Below are 16,215 nucleotides of genomic sequence, written 5' to 3' on the forward strand. Positions count from 1 at the left end.
CCCAAACTCTAATTTCACAACATCTTTTTCAAACGAGGGCACCGAATCTGGAGGCAGTATTCCAGTATCAGTCTCACTGATGCCGTGTCACCTCCTGTGATGTTATTGTCATAATCTGTAACTGTATAGATCACTGTTGCAACCGCTGCTCTATATTTGCAGCCAATATTGTATAAAGGTTGTTGTGTAAGGGGTCTATGGAGAGGTTCTGATTGGCTGATTATAATGATGCTATCTCTAGATGTGTATCATTTTTGTAGTTGACGTTATGAGTATTGGTTCTATGCTGCCCGTATTTCACACTTGTGCTCTGCTACTGGGAAACACCCCAGACAAGTTGGTGTCAGTTCTGCCTAGCTGGCTCGATGCAGGTTAGGCAAATGTGAGAACCACTACACTACAGAAACTCCATTACAATGCCCTGCCCTGCCCTGCCCTGCCCTCAAATTCCCTGCACTTTGGTGGTGCTCACCCTGGCACACACTGATGGGCGAACCTGGAGAAACTGGCAGCAGCTCTTTGATGGGTCAGCTGGAAGAGCAGAGGACTGGAGCCAGGGATCAGGAAGTCGTCCTTACATCACCCTTGTGACTCTAACTTGAGGGGGAGCTTCTTTTTCTTCCCCTTGCTGAGAAGCAGCAAGAGAAGAAAGAAATGTCCGGTGGGCCAACTGGGTGCAGAAGCCCATGCTGCCTTTTCCTGCAGTGAAGCCCAAAATGAGGGACTTGCATTGAGTAAAGGCAGTGCTGGGCTTCCAGGAAAGAGCCCACTGCTGCATGAAGAGGGATAAAACAGTCTGCTGAAGACTGGGATTGAACCAGGGACCTTTAGATCTTCAGTCTAATGCTCTCCCAACTGAGCTACTTCAGCACCTGCAAAGGGCCTTTTTGGGCTGCCTTTCCTCACCTTGAAGTTTATTCTCCATAAACCATCTCTCCAATCAACAATGGCCAAAGCAAGATGGACATCGCTCGCTATTTTAGCACTTGGAAACGTCATCAACTAATCTCTGGATCTCTCAAATGCTGCACTTCAGTTCATGGGGGAAAGGCGAGAGAAGCGACCTTTGAACACAGGGCCTGGGGTTAACATCCTAACGCTGTCTGTCTCCGACTGTAACACTATTTAATACTGGCCCACCCTGTGCTGGTGAGTGCTCCATTTCTAGATGTTAGTACATTTCAGTTACTGTCAAAATTAAAAGTTTCTATATGCTTAAAAGAAATGATTTTTTAATTTGCTTATATATGGCATGAATAAATACAGATTTACACATCCTAGCATGAACATTTATTGTCTTATATGATAGAGAAAATCCTGCATCCAGATTGTGCATCGAAATCATGAAATGAGCTACAAATGCAATAAAAATAAGGTATTCAATGGTTTAACATATGGAGCGGGGCTGGGGGGCACTGAAGACACTTCTTGCCTGGGATGCCACTTGGTCTAGGGGAGGCCCTGTCAGGGAGAACAGGAGTTAGTCTCACACGCTTATTTCCAGGCTGTAATCTGCGGGCGCCCTGCTCTGGGGGAGGGATCGCGGCAGCCCAGACTCAGGGCTGGAACAGGCCCCGGATTGAGTGGGTGGCTGCAGGGTTTGCAGCGCTCTGATGTCTCAGACAATGTGTCTCCCCAAAGTCTCAGATCTGCGTCCCCAGAAGGCTCCTGCGCTGCCTCCGCTCCTTTCACAGTCTATAGCAAGGAGCAGCAGCAAGGGTCAGGGATGAGCCATAGGCACTAGGTGGGGGGCAGAGGCTTCAGGAGGAAACCCAGCCCCCAGAGCAGAGGGGGATGGGAGGCTTTTTCTCTCTCCTTAGCCATGGGCTATAGCTCCGAGAGCTCTGTGAAATGCCTCCCGCCCACAGCCTGGGGAAGGGGAAGGAGTCCCAGGTTCTAGCTCGATTTGGAGGAGGATCACTGGACCCTAGACCCACTCGCTGCCCTTTCCCGGAGAAACCTGTGATGCCCAGAACGGGGCTGAGATAAATGCTGACAGGAGCCAGGAATTGCTCCCCTGGAATAGCAGCAGGACTGGGCAGCTGGAAATCTCCCCAAAGGAGCTGAAGCCTTGGTGGGTCAGACATAGATGCCCCAGGTACTGCATGGGGGGCTTAGGTTTGTTTCTGGACAAGAGCAGTGAGAGTTTTATTGCCTCAACATTTCAGTAGAAAAATTCAGACCCAAACTGTGTGTGGTGGGGAGGTCGATAGCGGTTTCTTTGGGTTTGATTTAGTTTGTTTTCTCATTCTCATTGTAAAAGCCCTGGATCATTTTGATGGGAACAATGTTTGTGGAAGGCCAAGGACAAGTAAGAAAAGTTAAAAATCTGCGTTGGAGTGAGGGGGTCTGTGTGGGCCAGGGCAGGGGTGGAGATTTTCATGGGGAGGGGGTTAGGGGATAAACGAGAGGCTTTTGCGGGAACACAGGGGGATGTTTTGCAGTTTAACCTCCCCACTTTCCTGTGCTGCTGCCCAGCTCAGACCCCACTGACACCCCTGTGACGAAGTGGGAATTTTCTGGATGTTTTGTTTGCATCTTGTGTGTACCTCAGTTTCCCCTATTTGTTGCACGATTATCTAGGTTAAAGGTCCAAAATGTGGGGTGCACCCTGCCAGGGGGAATGGAGTAACATTCAGGGGGATGCAACTGGGCCCGGGCCAGCCCCCATGGGGGGTGGGGAGGGGGAGCCACCCAGCTTCACTCTTGGCTCCAGCCCCAGCTCTGGCCCCTGCCTCAGCCCCCTTACCCCTGTCTGTGTCCCTTCCCCCTTAGCTGCGGCCCCACTCCCAGCCACGACTCGGGGGGAGCATGGACAGGGGTGGGGGGCATGACCCTGAAGTGTTTTGGGACCACGGATCTCGGTGGTGGGACAAGGGGGTTAAATCTTGGCAGAGACCCCCAAAGGGCAGGTGTGGCTGCTGTCGAGCTGCCTGGGCCCAGACAATGGCCACAAATTCTGTCTCCTAGCAACCGATGGCCGGGGCGCACCTGCTGCAAGAGGCCAGCTGGCTGGGAGGAGTCGGAGAACAAAGAACGAGCTGGAGGCCAGGTGAGCAGGTTGCCAGGGAAACAGGACAAAGGACAGACGAGGGGCAAAGGGCCTGGCTGAGTCGGGCTGTTGGGAGCAAGGAGTCTGCTGGGTTGGGGACTCGAGGGGAGAGCCCAGGCTCTGAGTTCGGGGTCTCCCCAAGATGGACGTTGCTGAATCTTCCTGCTTCCTGTGCGAACACAGAACTTTCCCAGGCTGGATCCCAGACCCCTAACAAACCTTCTGTTGTACAGCGCTGGCTGAGAGTCACTGGTGACTGTGGAAGTTGGGGGTGCAGGACTCCCCTTCGGGGGGGGGGGTGGTGAGGCTTTCCGAGGTGTCCGATTCAGGTGGACTCACTGCAGGAAGCTCCTGGTGTGGAACAGGGGGGCTGAAAGGTCCAAGGTCAGTCCCAGGAGGTGCTGAAGCCAAGGAGGCTTCCCCCAGTGAAGGCGTCCCCTGGAGGGGTCACACTGACGAGGCTCCTGCCTGGGTTTGACTCCGAGCTGTTCCAGAGCACGGAGCCTGTGTGCCCGTCACAGCCCCCCAGCATGTGACCTACAGGCTCCACTCTGGCAAAGCACCCTGTAAATCAGAGACAAACTCCCCCCTTCTCCCAGTTACTCTCCCCTGCAGAGAACCCAGAGCAGCTCCTGCCTCGCTGGGTCTCCTGCCAGCCACAGCTGGCCAAGGAGCTGCCCGAGCCTTTCCCCTGGGTCCCTGTGCAGGGGCAGTGTCAGTTCCGACCTCACGAGTACATTGGTGACGCTCCCTGCCTGTCACGGGGGGGGCGAGGGCTTGATTCCCTGAAGAGAAAGCTGGGATTGTGACACCCGTGTATGTCTGCAGTGCAATTAAACCCCACAGCTGGCCCAGACCGGCTGACTCGGGCTTGCCAGGCTCGGGATCCAGGGGCTGGAGCCCGACCACTGGGACCCTCCCCACTCGCTAGGTTCAGTGGCCGATATACTGAAGATGAGTTTGTAAGTGGGGAATGTGCACTGGGTGCTGCCACTGGACAGACACTTCCCAGCAGGAGCCCCACCCCGTGAATGTGATCTACTCTAAAAACATGGGATGAAGGAAAGTCAGCCTGGGGCTCTGGATTTATCATCTTGCAACGACTCGATTCAACTTGCTCAGGTTAGAAAGAAAGTTGGGTTTTTTTTATTGTGAGCCTGAAAATTGCCTCCGGTGTGAAAGTCAGAGCTGGATTATTTCACGCTCACGCACCCTTATCACTGTTGAAGGAGTAAAGGAACGTGCAAACCAATGCAGCCTTAACATGTCATTTGCATCCTCAAGCCTGTCCCTGTGGCAGGATCTCAAGGACAGACAGAAATGTTACCCGGTGTCAGGAGGAGAGGAAAGCACTTTCCCTCGTGTATTTCCCCAGGCTGTTGTGCAAGACAGCAGAGGCGCTTTATGGCATTTTCTGTCACTGATTTTTTTCATGTTGGTGTGGGAGGAAAGACTTAGACCCACCCACGTTTTGAACGTGTGAATGTGAAATGACCAGATGATGAGTTAATAATGATGCTGTTGCACAGGATTTGATTGGAATTAGAAAACAAAAAGCCCTTAAAGTGGAACTCTTGGGTGAATAGAATGAGCTGATTTATAGTCAGCCTTGAAAGGCAATAGACTGTTACATTGGGCAGAACAGCCTGGTTTGGTTGGTTGGTTGGTTGGTTTGGTTGGTTGGTTGTTTTCCCTGGTAAATTGCAGAGGGTTCAGAGAAGAGCCACAGGAATGATTAAAGGCTTGAGCAGGGAGAGGAGTTTAAAAACAAACCGAACCTTCCCTGCTCCTGCCGGCTGTGACTGCTGAGGACATTTTCCTTCTCTACTCCAGGGTCTCTCTTCTGCCAGATTCTCAGCAAGTCAGGCCCCCTGCAGACTGTGGCAGAGCAGTTTGGTAATAGGCTGCAGGACTCACAATGTAAGAGTGCAGCTGCTGTAGCACCTTGACTGACCATGGGCTAAATCCTGCAGCCCTGGCAGCCCAGGATAACCTCCCACTGGTGGTGATGGGAATTTAGCCTTTGTAACGATCTGCTGGTACCTGAGCTCTCAGATGTGAATTAAACTGGGGGCAGACACAGCTCTGTCCAAACAAGTGAAGGATGTAAGTGAAAGAGCAAAGCTGGCCCTGGGGAGCTGCTGCAGTCCCGTAACCACAGCTGGGAGGGAACAGAGGGAAAACACCTGGAGCAGCACCGAGAAAAGGAAGTTTGTCAGTGAGATCAGTAGCAATAAATGTGAACTGAAGGAGTGCTTTCTCCTCTGTGCCGACAGGTTTGAATTGTGTTACTTTACTGTGAGATAAGGCTTTACAATATCCTGCTCTAATTTCAGGATGGGTCTGTAACCATAATTAGTCTCTGTAGAAGTGGGACTTTCAAAATTCCCAAGGAATTTAAGGGGTGGGGTTCACGGTTGGTCACCTGAGGGAGTGCAGTAGAGTTCAAACCAAAGACAAGAGAGGCGAGAACAGGGATTGTGGGAAACCTCCTGGAGGCCAATCACAGCACTGTAATCGACCAGGGTGTCTACACTGGCACCACGGGGCTGTAGCCCCGGTGCAGAAAGCTGTACGCCTCTCGTTGGGAATCCCTCTGATTTACCGTTTTTACAGAGGGTGAAATGACAATTTTTCCTATCCCTGCCCTGTTCCTGCTCTTTGTTATAGTTCAAAATATTTTAAGTGAGAAAAATGGTAGTAAAAATATCTGCTCTCCAGCACAACTTGAAGCAACATCAGAGCAACTGGGAATGAAACAATTTATTTCCAAAAGGGGAACTCAGTGACTAACAATGGCTTTGAAATGGGGGAACAGTATAACCGTGATGCTCAGGGTTTGTTTAGACTAGGAAAAGTGATGGAGTTTAGGTCAGGTCAAGGGGAAAGCTAATGCCAACCACTGCACCTGGGCTGCATCTGTTCTACAACTGTAATTGTCTTTTTACATCAAGATCATTAACTTGAGCAGCCAACGCCATGTACAGCCCTAGTGGATGTCAGGCACAGATAGATTTTGCCGCAGTGTACCTTGTTGGGATCAAACCTCCAGGAGCTGATGAACATTCCTGGCTCAAAAGGAAAGGAGTTGATAGAAAAGATCACAGGACTGACCCCAAAGAAGGGTGAGCTGCAAAAGGCAGAAGCAGGTAACTGATCTGGGGGAGCTGAGAGACCACAGTGAAGATGGTGCGAAAATCACAATATGGGAATTAGAAAATCTGATTTTTTTTTAAATTTTGCCCAGCCCTAGTCAAGAGATTTATTACAGTTCTCTCTCATGTGGATTTTCTGATGTCTGATAAGGACAGAGCTCTGATTGAAGCTTTTCCCGCACTCAGAGCATGTGTAGGGCGTCTCCCCTGTGTGGATTCTCTGATGTCTGATAAGGGCAGAGCTCCGATTGAAGCTTTTCCCGCACTCAGAGCATGTGTAGGGCGTCTCCCCTGTGTGGATTCTCTGATGTCTGATAAGGTATGAGCACTGATTGAAGCTTTTCCTGCACTCAGAGCACGTGTAGGGCGTCTCCCTTGTGTGGATTTTCTTATGTCTGATAAGGTGTGAGCACTGACTGAAGCTTTTCCCACACTCAGAGCACGTGTAGGGCGTCTCCCCTGTGTGGATTCTCTGATGTCTGATAAGGTCTGAGCTCTGACTGAAGCTTTTCCCGCACTCAAAGCACGTGTAGGGTGTCTCCCCTGTGTGGATTCTCTGATGTCTGATAAGGGCAGAGCTCCAATTGAAGCTTTTCCCGCACTCATGGCACATGTAGCGTGTGTCTTCCAAGTTAATTCTGTCACTTGAAATAAGGTCTGAGTGGCTACTAAAGTTTTCCTCTGGCCTCTGCTGAGTCTCACAGGCTTTTGTTTTTTCTGGGAGTGCATAACTCCCGGAAACATTCCATTTGGATCTTCCTGATAAAGTTCCATGTGGTTCTCCTTGCTCAGCATCTTCCTGCTGGGGTTTCTCCTCCTCATTCTGACTCACCATCCCATCACCTGATGGGAGACAGAGAGAATCCAGACACAGGTCACTCCCTTTGCCGGAAAGAAAGAAAATCTCAGAGAGAGGAATGGTAAAAGGGATGAACAATCCAAAATATGTGGGGGAGAGATCAAACCTATCAGGTGCTGATTTTCCCCAAACCCTTCCACAGAGGAGAGAGGAAGGGATCAGTTTTGGTCTGCATCTCACGAGAACACTCGGGGGAAAGCGAGACTGGGGAGGGACCTGCTGCCAGTTGTCAGTCAGAATAGGAGGGAAGCCATGAGTGACATCTGCCATAATGATTCCACATCTGCAGGGAACAATCCTGAACTTGGAGAGCTCACAGGGTCTTTGTAGGGCATCCCAAATGTTTCCTGCGTTCCCACACAGTTGTTAAGTTGGTTTAACCAATTCCTCACCTGTGAAGGCAGCTCTTGGAAGCACTTCTTTCTCAGAGCCCTGGAGGTCCGGGACCCACGGCTCTTCCCCTTGTTCCAGCTGGGAGATCACATCAGGTTTGGAATTTGGAAACCCTACTGCAGGCAAAGAAAACGAGGGAGGTCAGTGGAATTTGTGGGATACTTGTCACAAAGAATATTCCATGGTTTTAACCCCCAGCTCATTTTTAAGCAGTAACATCCCAAGACCAGCTTCCTTGGCTCCAAGTGGCAGGAGAGTTATTATAATAAATCATATTCATTACCTTAGTGCCTAAGGACCAACTAACAGTGGGTCCCCATTGTGCTCGGCAAAGTACAAACACAGAATAGTAGATGGCCCATGTCCTGAAGAATTTACAATCTGAATAGACAAGACAGACACAGAATGGGGGAAGGGGTAGAACCCACTGTTAGAATAGAGATATTCAGGCCTGCCTGTAAAGTCTATAGTTTAAGAACTTAGGTGTATTTTTATCACTTAGCTACTTACAGGAGTATGAAAACAAAGAATCAAAATCACTGTGTGTATTTGTAAGGGCCTTCTCTTACTGTGACAGCCTGAGGCCTTGTTCTTAGGCTAAGGCCTTTGGCTAAGCAGCAGGGGCAGCCATAAGCTGGGAAGCGAAGGGTCACATCCTCACATCCCAAACCAGTCACACTGAAAAAGACGGTTACTCACCGTTGTAACTGTTGTTCTTTGAGATGTGTTGCTCATATCCATTTCAGTTAGGTGCGCGCGCGCCGCGTGCACGCTCGTCAGAAGATTTTTACCCTAGCAACACTCGGTGGGTCAGCTGGGTGCCCCCTGGAGTGGCGCCGCTATAGCGCCGGATATATACCCCTGCCAACCCATCCGCTCCTCCATTCCTTCTTGCCGGCTACTCCGACAGTGGGGAAGGAGGGCGGGTTTGGAATGGATATGAGCAACACATCTCGAAGAACAACAGTTACAATGGTGAGTAACCGTCTTTTCTTCTTCGAGTGATTGCTCATATCCATTCCAGTTAGGTGATTCCCAAGCCTTACCTAGGCGGTGGGGTCAGAGTGAGACGTCGCAGAATGCAAAACTGCTGAGCCAAAGGCTGCATCGTCTCTGGATTGTTGGACCAATGCGCAGTGTGAGGCAAAGGTGTGAATCGATGACCAGGTAGCCGCCCTACATATTTCCTGGATGGGGACATGAGCCAGAAAGGCGGCAGAAGAGGCCTGTGCCCACATAGAATGGGCAGTGAGATGGCTAGCGGGAACGTGAGCCAGTTTGTAGCACGTTCTGATGCAGGATGTTACCCAAGATGAGATCCATTGGGAAGAGACCAGCATGCCCTACATACGGTCTGCCACTGCTACAAAGAGCTGGGGTGAACGCCGGAAGGGTTTTGTTCTCTCTATATAAAAGGCGAGAGCCCTATGGACATCCAAAGTATGTAGTTGTTGTTCCCGGCGCGATGAGTGCAGCTTCAGGAAAAAAACTGGGAGGAAAATGTCTTGATTGACATGAAAAGCAGACACCACCTTAGGGAGGAAAGAGGGGTGTGGCCGCATGTGTACCTTGTCCTTATGGAAGACCGTATAAGGGGGATCAGCTGTCAAGGCACGAAGCTCCGAGACTCGCCTCGCTGAGGTGATAGCGCAGAGGTGATAGCGACCTTTCTTCCAGGAAAGGTACAGCAGGGAACATGTGGCCATAGGCTCGAAGGGGGCCCCCATAAGCTTGGTCAACACCAGGTTTAGATCCCAGGTGGGGGCTGGGCAACGGACTTGGGGGTACAACCGTTCCAGTCCCTTAAGGAACCTGGAAACCATGGGGTGAGAAAAAATTGAACGGCCACTTTTGCCTGGGTGGAAGGTGGAAATACCTGCCAGATGAACCTTTATAGAAGAGACCGCCAGGCCCTGCTCTTTGAGGGACCAGAGGTAATCCAGGATAGTAGGGATAGAAACCTGCCCGGGGACCAAGTTACTCTGATCGCACCAGTGCGAGAAACGCTTCCACTTGGCGAGATAAGTCATCCTAGTGGAAGGCTTCCTACTTCCCAAGAGGACCTGTTGTACCGAAGCAGAGCAGCACAACTCCGATTGGTTCAACCACGCAGGAGCCATGCAGTGAGATGAAGGGACTGCAGGTCTGGGTGGTGAAGCCTGCCGAAGTCCTGTGTTATGAGGTCCGGCCACAGTGGCAGGGGAATCGGATCCGCCACTGAGAGGTCGAACAACAGGGTGTACCAGTGCTGCCTCGGCCATGCTGGAGCAATGAGGATCAGGTTGTCTCTGTCCCTGCGGAGCTTGAATAGGACTCTGTGAATGAGCGGAAATGGTGGGAAGGCATAGAGTAGATGCCTCTTCCACGGGATCAGAAATGTGTCTGAGAGGGAGCCTGGGAAGCGCCCTTGGTAGGAGCAGAACACCTGGCATTTCCTGTTCTCTCGGGAGGCAAAGAGGTCTATGCGGGGAAAGCCCCACCTCCAGAAAACGGAATGGATGACGTCGGGACGGATTGACCACTCGTGAGACAGGAAGGATCTGCTGAGGCGATCTGCCAGAGTGTTCTGGACTCCTGGGAGAAAAGACGCTACCAAATCGATTGAGTGGGCTATGCAAAAGTCCCACAGGTGAGTGGCTTCTTGGCAAAGTAGGGAGGAGCGTGCCCCGCCCTGCTTGTTTATGTAAAACATGGTCGTTGTGTTGTCCGTGAACATGGATACACAGCGGCCTTGGAGATGGACCCGAAACACCTGGCATGCTAGACAGACTGCCCTCAGCTTCCTCACGTTGATATGCAAGGCCAGCTCCTGGGGCAACCAGAGGCCTTGAGTGTGAAGGTTCCCGAGATGGGCACCCCAACCCAGAGATGATGCGTCTGTGGTTAGTGCCACCGAGGGCTGAGGAGGGTGGAACGGCATCTCTGCGCAAACTACAGTGGACTCCAAGTGAGGGAGTCGAGAACCGTCCTGGGGATAGTGATCACCGAGTCTATATTGTCTCTGTGTGGACGGTATAGAGAAGCAAGCCAGGTTTGGAAGCACCGAAGTCGCAGCCTCGCGTACTTGGTCACAAAGGTGCAGGACGCCATGTGACCTAATAGACCGAGGCAGGTGCGCACTGACGTTGTCGGGAAGGATTGAAAACTTCGAATGATCAAAGACATTGCCTGAAACCGTGGCAGAGGAAGGCAGGCCCTGGCCAGATTGGAGTCCAGAACTGCTCCAATAAAGTCTATTCTCTGCATTGGAGTCAGGGTAGACTTTTCTATGTTGATCATGAGGCCTAGCCTCCCAAAGAGGTCTTTGACGACACACAGGTGCTGTGATACTTGCAATTGGGAAGTCCCTCGAATGAGCCAATCGTCGAGGTACGGGTAGACGTGTATTCGACGACGGCAGAGGGAGGCAGCTACTACGGCCATACATTTGGTGAAGACTCTCGGGGCCGTAGAAAGACCGAAGTAAGCACCGTGAACTGGAAGTGCTGTTGGTTGACCACAAAACGAAGATACCGTCTGTGCGGCGGGTAAATGGCAATGTGGAAATACGCGTCCTTCATATCGAGGGCAGCATACCAGTCACCCGGATCCAGGGATGGGATGATGGTCCCCAGGGATACCATGCGGAACTTGAGCTTTATCATGAATTTGTTGAGTTCTCGCAGGTCGAGGATCGGTCGTAGACCCCCCTTTGCCTTGGGGATTAAAAAGTAGCGGGAATAGAACCCCTTGCCCCTCATGTCCTCTGGCACCTCCTCTATGGCTCCCAGATTTAGGAGCGCATGGACCTCTTGTAAGAGGAATTGCTCGTGAGAGGGGTCCCTGAAGAGGGACGGGTAGAGAGGGTGGGATGGGGGTGGAGAAACAAATTGGAGGTGGTATCCCGTTTCCACCGTGCAGAGGACCCAATGGTCGGAGGTCAGCTGGGACCAAGCAGGGAGGAAATGGGAGAGGCGGTTGAAGAAGGAGGAAGAACGATCTGGCAGGGAAACTGGTGGGCCGTCCTTGGACGTCCCATCAAAAGTTTTGTTTTAGCCCCGTAGGTGGTTTAGGGGGCGCTTGACTTTGGTTTCCCTGAGGGCCAGACTGTCTCCGCCGATACCCCCTGCCGTGCCGTCTGGATGTATCCTGACGCGGCCTAGGCTGGTTATAAGGGCGGTATGGTTGGGGCGTGAAGGACCTACGTTGGGTCACCGGTGTGTGCATACCCAACGAGTGCATTATGACTCGATTGTCCTTCAGGCTCTGCAACCTGGGGTCGGTTTTGTCCGAGAAAAGGCCCTGGCCCTCAAAAGGCAAATCCTGAATTGTCTGCTGCAATTCTGGGGGAAGGCCTGAAGCTTGTAGCCAGGAGATGCGTCTCATCGTTACCCCAGATGCGAGCGTTCTGGCTGCCGAGTCCGCTGCATCCAGAGAGGCCTGGAGGGAAGTTCTCGCCACTTTTTTACCCTCCTCTAGTAGGGCCATAAACTCTGCGCAGGACTCCTGGGGAAGGAGTTGTGCAAACTTCCCCACAGACACCCACGTATTAAAATTATAACGACTTAGGAGGGCCTGCTGGTTTGCCACCCTAAGTTGGAGGCCTCCAGCCGAGTAGACCTTACAGTCGAGGAGGTCCATGTGCCTAGCCTCCTTCGCCTTAGGAGCCGGTGCTTGCTGGCCATGACGCTCCCGTTCGTTCACGGATTGGACAACCAGGGAGCAGGGAGGCGGGTGGGTGTAGAGATATTCGTACCCCTTGGTGGGGACCATATATTTTCTCTCTACTCCCCTAGCTGTAGGTGTAATAGAAGCTGGGGATTGCCAAATTGTGTCTGCATTGGCTTGAATAGTGCGGATGAACGGGAGAGCCACTCAAAGAGGCGCATCCGCCGATAATATGACTACGACAGGGTCCTCTATTTCAGCAACCTCCTCCACTGGCAAATTCATGTTTTGTGCTACTCTCCGCAAGAGGTCTTGATGGGCCCTGAGATCAATAGGCGGAGGACCAGAGGAGGATGTTCCTGCCACTGCCTCATCAGGAGAGGAGGAGGAGGAGAGGCCCGGTACCAACGGGTCCTGAGGTGGGTCATGGACCGGCGGAGCACCATCTGCATCCGGTGGAATCTCAGGGTCTGCAGATTGAAGTGGATCCTTGTCCGTGCCTGCGGGAGGAGGATGGCTTACAGTCGCTTCAGGAACCCTGTGCTCTGAGGGGCCGGAGCGTTGAGCCACAAGTGGGGCACCTTGGGCCTCGTGATATGCCCACGGAGTCCAAAAGGCCCATTGATGAGGACCTTGCTCCTGGCTTTGTGCCTCTGGATGGTGGCACGGAATATCAGATGCCCAGTCCTGGTGGTAAGAAGCACTCCCAGCCTGGGACGACATTGACATGTGTCTCGAAGGCCACGGCGGAGCCGAGAGACCCTGGTAGGATACTGCTGTTCCTGACGTTCGGTCCCGGGGCGGTACCGGTGAGCGGTACCGGTCTTGTCGGTGCCACGAACGAGACCGGGACCTTCTACCGTGCCGGTGCCGGGAGGTCGACCAGGATCTTGAGTCCCTGTGCCGGGAGTGACTGCGGGACGCACGGTACTGAGATCGGTACCGAGAGCCGGATCGGTATCAGGAGTATCTGTCCGGTGACAGAGATCTTGAAAGTCTCCGCGAGTACGACCGGTACTGTGATGGAGAGCGGTGCTGGGACTGCGAGCGGTGCCGGAATTGGGAATGGCAGGAGCGGGAACGTCTCCGAGACCGCGACCTGGAAAGACGTCTCTCCGGTGGACCGACGGAAGGAGGCCTTATCAGGGCCAGCTTGCCGATGGATTGGATAACCCGCACCGGTGGTGCCGGGGGTTGAGGCTGCATCGACTCCGTCAGCGCGATGAGCTCTCTTGCTGTTGAGAAGGTCTCCGGCGTACAAGGGAGAGTGAGCTCGACCACAGCATGAGCCGGGGAGCTATGTGGCACCAGACTCAATGTGGTACCAGAATTGATGGTGCCGCGCTAGGAGGAGCTGCCAACTGCAGTGCCGGTGTTGGCGGTGCCGCAGCAGTTACCGGGGTCTGACGGATGGACTTTGATGTGTGCTCCTTCTGCGAGGATGGGGTCGGAGCAGTACGTCATTTCCCAGTCGGGGAAAGGGAGCAGTGACGGGGAGCTGGTGCTGGCAGATGCCGGTGCCGGGAGTCCTTTTTGGTACTGGAGCGATCCGGTGCCGAAGGTGCGCTCCTCACCGATGCGGGTTGGGTGGACGGTGCCGGCACCGCAGGACTAAGGGCCGATTCCATAAGGAGCTGCTTTAGTCGGAAGTCCCGCTCCTTCTTCGTTCTTGGCTTGAACGACTTGCAAATTCAGCACTTGTCTGTCAGGTGGGATTCTCCTAAGCATTTTAGGCAGCAGTCATGAGGATCCCCCACCGGCATCGGCTTCTGGCACGCCGAGCAGTGTTTAAATCCCGGTGCCTTGGGCATGAGCCCGCACCAGGTCGGAGGAAAGGGGGCTACTCCCCCAATCCCCCGCTTAACTATATACACTAACTATGAAAATACGTACTAAAATTAACTATAACTACAAGAACTTGAACTATATACACGATAAAGAGTAAATAACTACCGAGAAGCTAGGGATGTGGAGGTCAGCAAAGCCACTCTCCACTGTTCCAACGACCGTCACGGGCGGTAAGAAGGAACTGAGGGGCGGATGGGTCGGCAGGGGTATATATCCAGTGCTATAGCGGCGCTGACCCACCGAGTGTTGCTAGGGTAAAAAACTTCTGACAAGCGTGCACGCGGCGCGCGCACACTTACTGGAATTGATATGAGCAAGCACTCAAAGAAAATCTATATTTGCCCTGAGGATATGACCCCTGCTAGGGACAATAATGAACTGAGAGACCTCCCAAGGGCTTTGTTAGGCATCCCAGATGTTTCCTTCAGGCACTTACAGATTCTGGGTGGTTTAATGTTTCCTCACCTGTGCAGGGAGATCTCAGGATCTCTCTTTCCTCTGAACCTTGGAGGTCTGGGACGCATGGCTCTTCCCCTTGTTCCAGCTGGGAGATCACATCACGCTGGAAAACTAGAAACCCTGCTCAGATGAAAGAAAACAAAGGAGTTCAGTTGATTTCATAAGACTTGGGCATAAAAAAACATTCTATTACTTTAACTTCAGTGCTTAGTGTGACCTGGTGGGCCAGGGGCAGTTCTCACTGAAAATGCCAAAGTTAGGGCAGGCTGAAAAAGGGAGAGCAGATGCTCCCAAAAATGGTGGTTAGCACTGAAGTTAAACTCACCGACCAGTCACAAACACGGGTTATCGAGAAGCTGAAAAAAGAAATCACGCAGCCCCCTTTATTGCATCCCAGTTCTCTGGCTCCTAATCAGCAGCTAGGTCCAGTACAGTGAGAGGTTATTTAAAAACTCTGCTCACATAAACAAAGTGTTCCTCTGACCCCAAAGGGTCAGCCACATCACCAGGTCAGTATAGGTTTGGATATTACCCAAAATTCCATCCTTCCAGACAATCCTTTAGCATCTAAACTAAAGGTTTAAACAAAAGAAAGACAGAAAGAAGTTAAATGGGAAAGCAGTCAGATACATTCCAAAATGGATATATCAGGTTCTTAGCAGTATTGGTGAGTTGCTGGCTTGAAAGTCTGTCTGGAACACATCCACAGATTGGATGGGTCATTCAGTCCTTTGTTCCAGGGTTCAGTTTGTAGAGAAGGTGCTCCAGAGGTAGGAAGGTGGATTGAAGACAAAATGGAGATGATGCAGCTGCCCTTTATATTCCTTTTGCCATGTGGCCTGTACTTCCTGAGTCCCAAACACAAGCTTCACAGCACGTGGCATGGAAAAGCCTTGAAGTTCTCATTACACAGGCATACCCCGGCATGTCTTGCTGACTCAATAGGTGTATCCCCTTGGTCCTTTCCATGGGCTCATTGTACAGCTGATGACCCTCAATGGGCCATCAAACAGGCTAGGCAGTGTTGATGCTAGTATGTCTGGGGGTGTAACCCAGAAACACTGCACAAGTCTGGAAATACAGATATACCCTACATATCTATAACTCACAATACAAAGGTGATACAAACATAGAAACAAAATTATCATACGTGGAAAATCATAACATTTTCACTGACACCTGGCATGGCATATCTAGCATGATTCATTGCAATTTTATCAGATTATAATATTATTTTATTATTAATACCAAAGTGTCTCACAATTCCATCCAGTGTCACACTTGGTAAACCAGTGAATTTCCAGGACTAGTTCCCCAGGTCCTTGAAGATGCCGAACACTATGCTTATGAGGGATTGAAATACCCACATATCTGCTGGGAACACACACTCAGACACTGTGTCAGTCTACACCCCTATGTTCACTCTTCTAGAAAATGATGATCAATTTTGTACACAGTATGGCTTGTGAGGTATCATTTGAAAATGCATAATCTACTGAATATTATCCTCCTGTTAAAATGTGTAGTAACACTGTATGTAAAGTTATGAGATTTTACTCTATGATATTACTGAAAAAGTTACAATTCTGGGGAACACCCACAGAGCAGTTCCTCAGAGACAGCAAGGCAAACAGCTGGTCAAACAGCCATTCTCCTGCAGGGGGAAGGTGTGAAGAAGACATTTACATTCCATCACAGGGACCTCTTGAAGCTGTTGTGGAAAACGACCACACGATTGATTTTGAATCAGCTCAGCCTGAGGCTCTTTTCTTGGTTAAAAGTGCGCAGGGGGCAACAGCTAT

General features: G+C 51.5%; 1 non-coding gene across 1 annotated transcript; it reads right to left on the bottom strand.

Moving 5' to 3' along the window:
- Positions 1 to 797: 797 nt before the first annotated feature.
- On the bottom strand, positions 798 to 870 carry TRNAF-GAA. Its single transcript has one exon. It is a non-coding gene; the product is annotated as a tRNA-Phe (tRNA).
- Between the last annotated feature and the right edge of the window lie 15,345 nt (positions 871 to 16,215).

The sequence above is a fragment of the Mauremys mutica genome, unplaced genomic scaffold (genome assembly GCF_020497125.1).
Source record: "Mauremys mutica isolate MM-2020 ecotype Southern unplaced genomic scaffold, ASM2049712v1 001365F_np12_obj, whole genome shotgun sequence".
Classification (NCBI taxonomy): Eukaryota; Metazoa; Chordata; order Testudines; family Geoemydidae; genus Mauremys; species Mauremys mutica.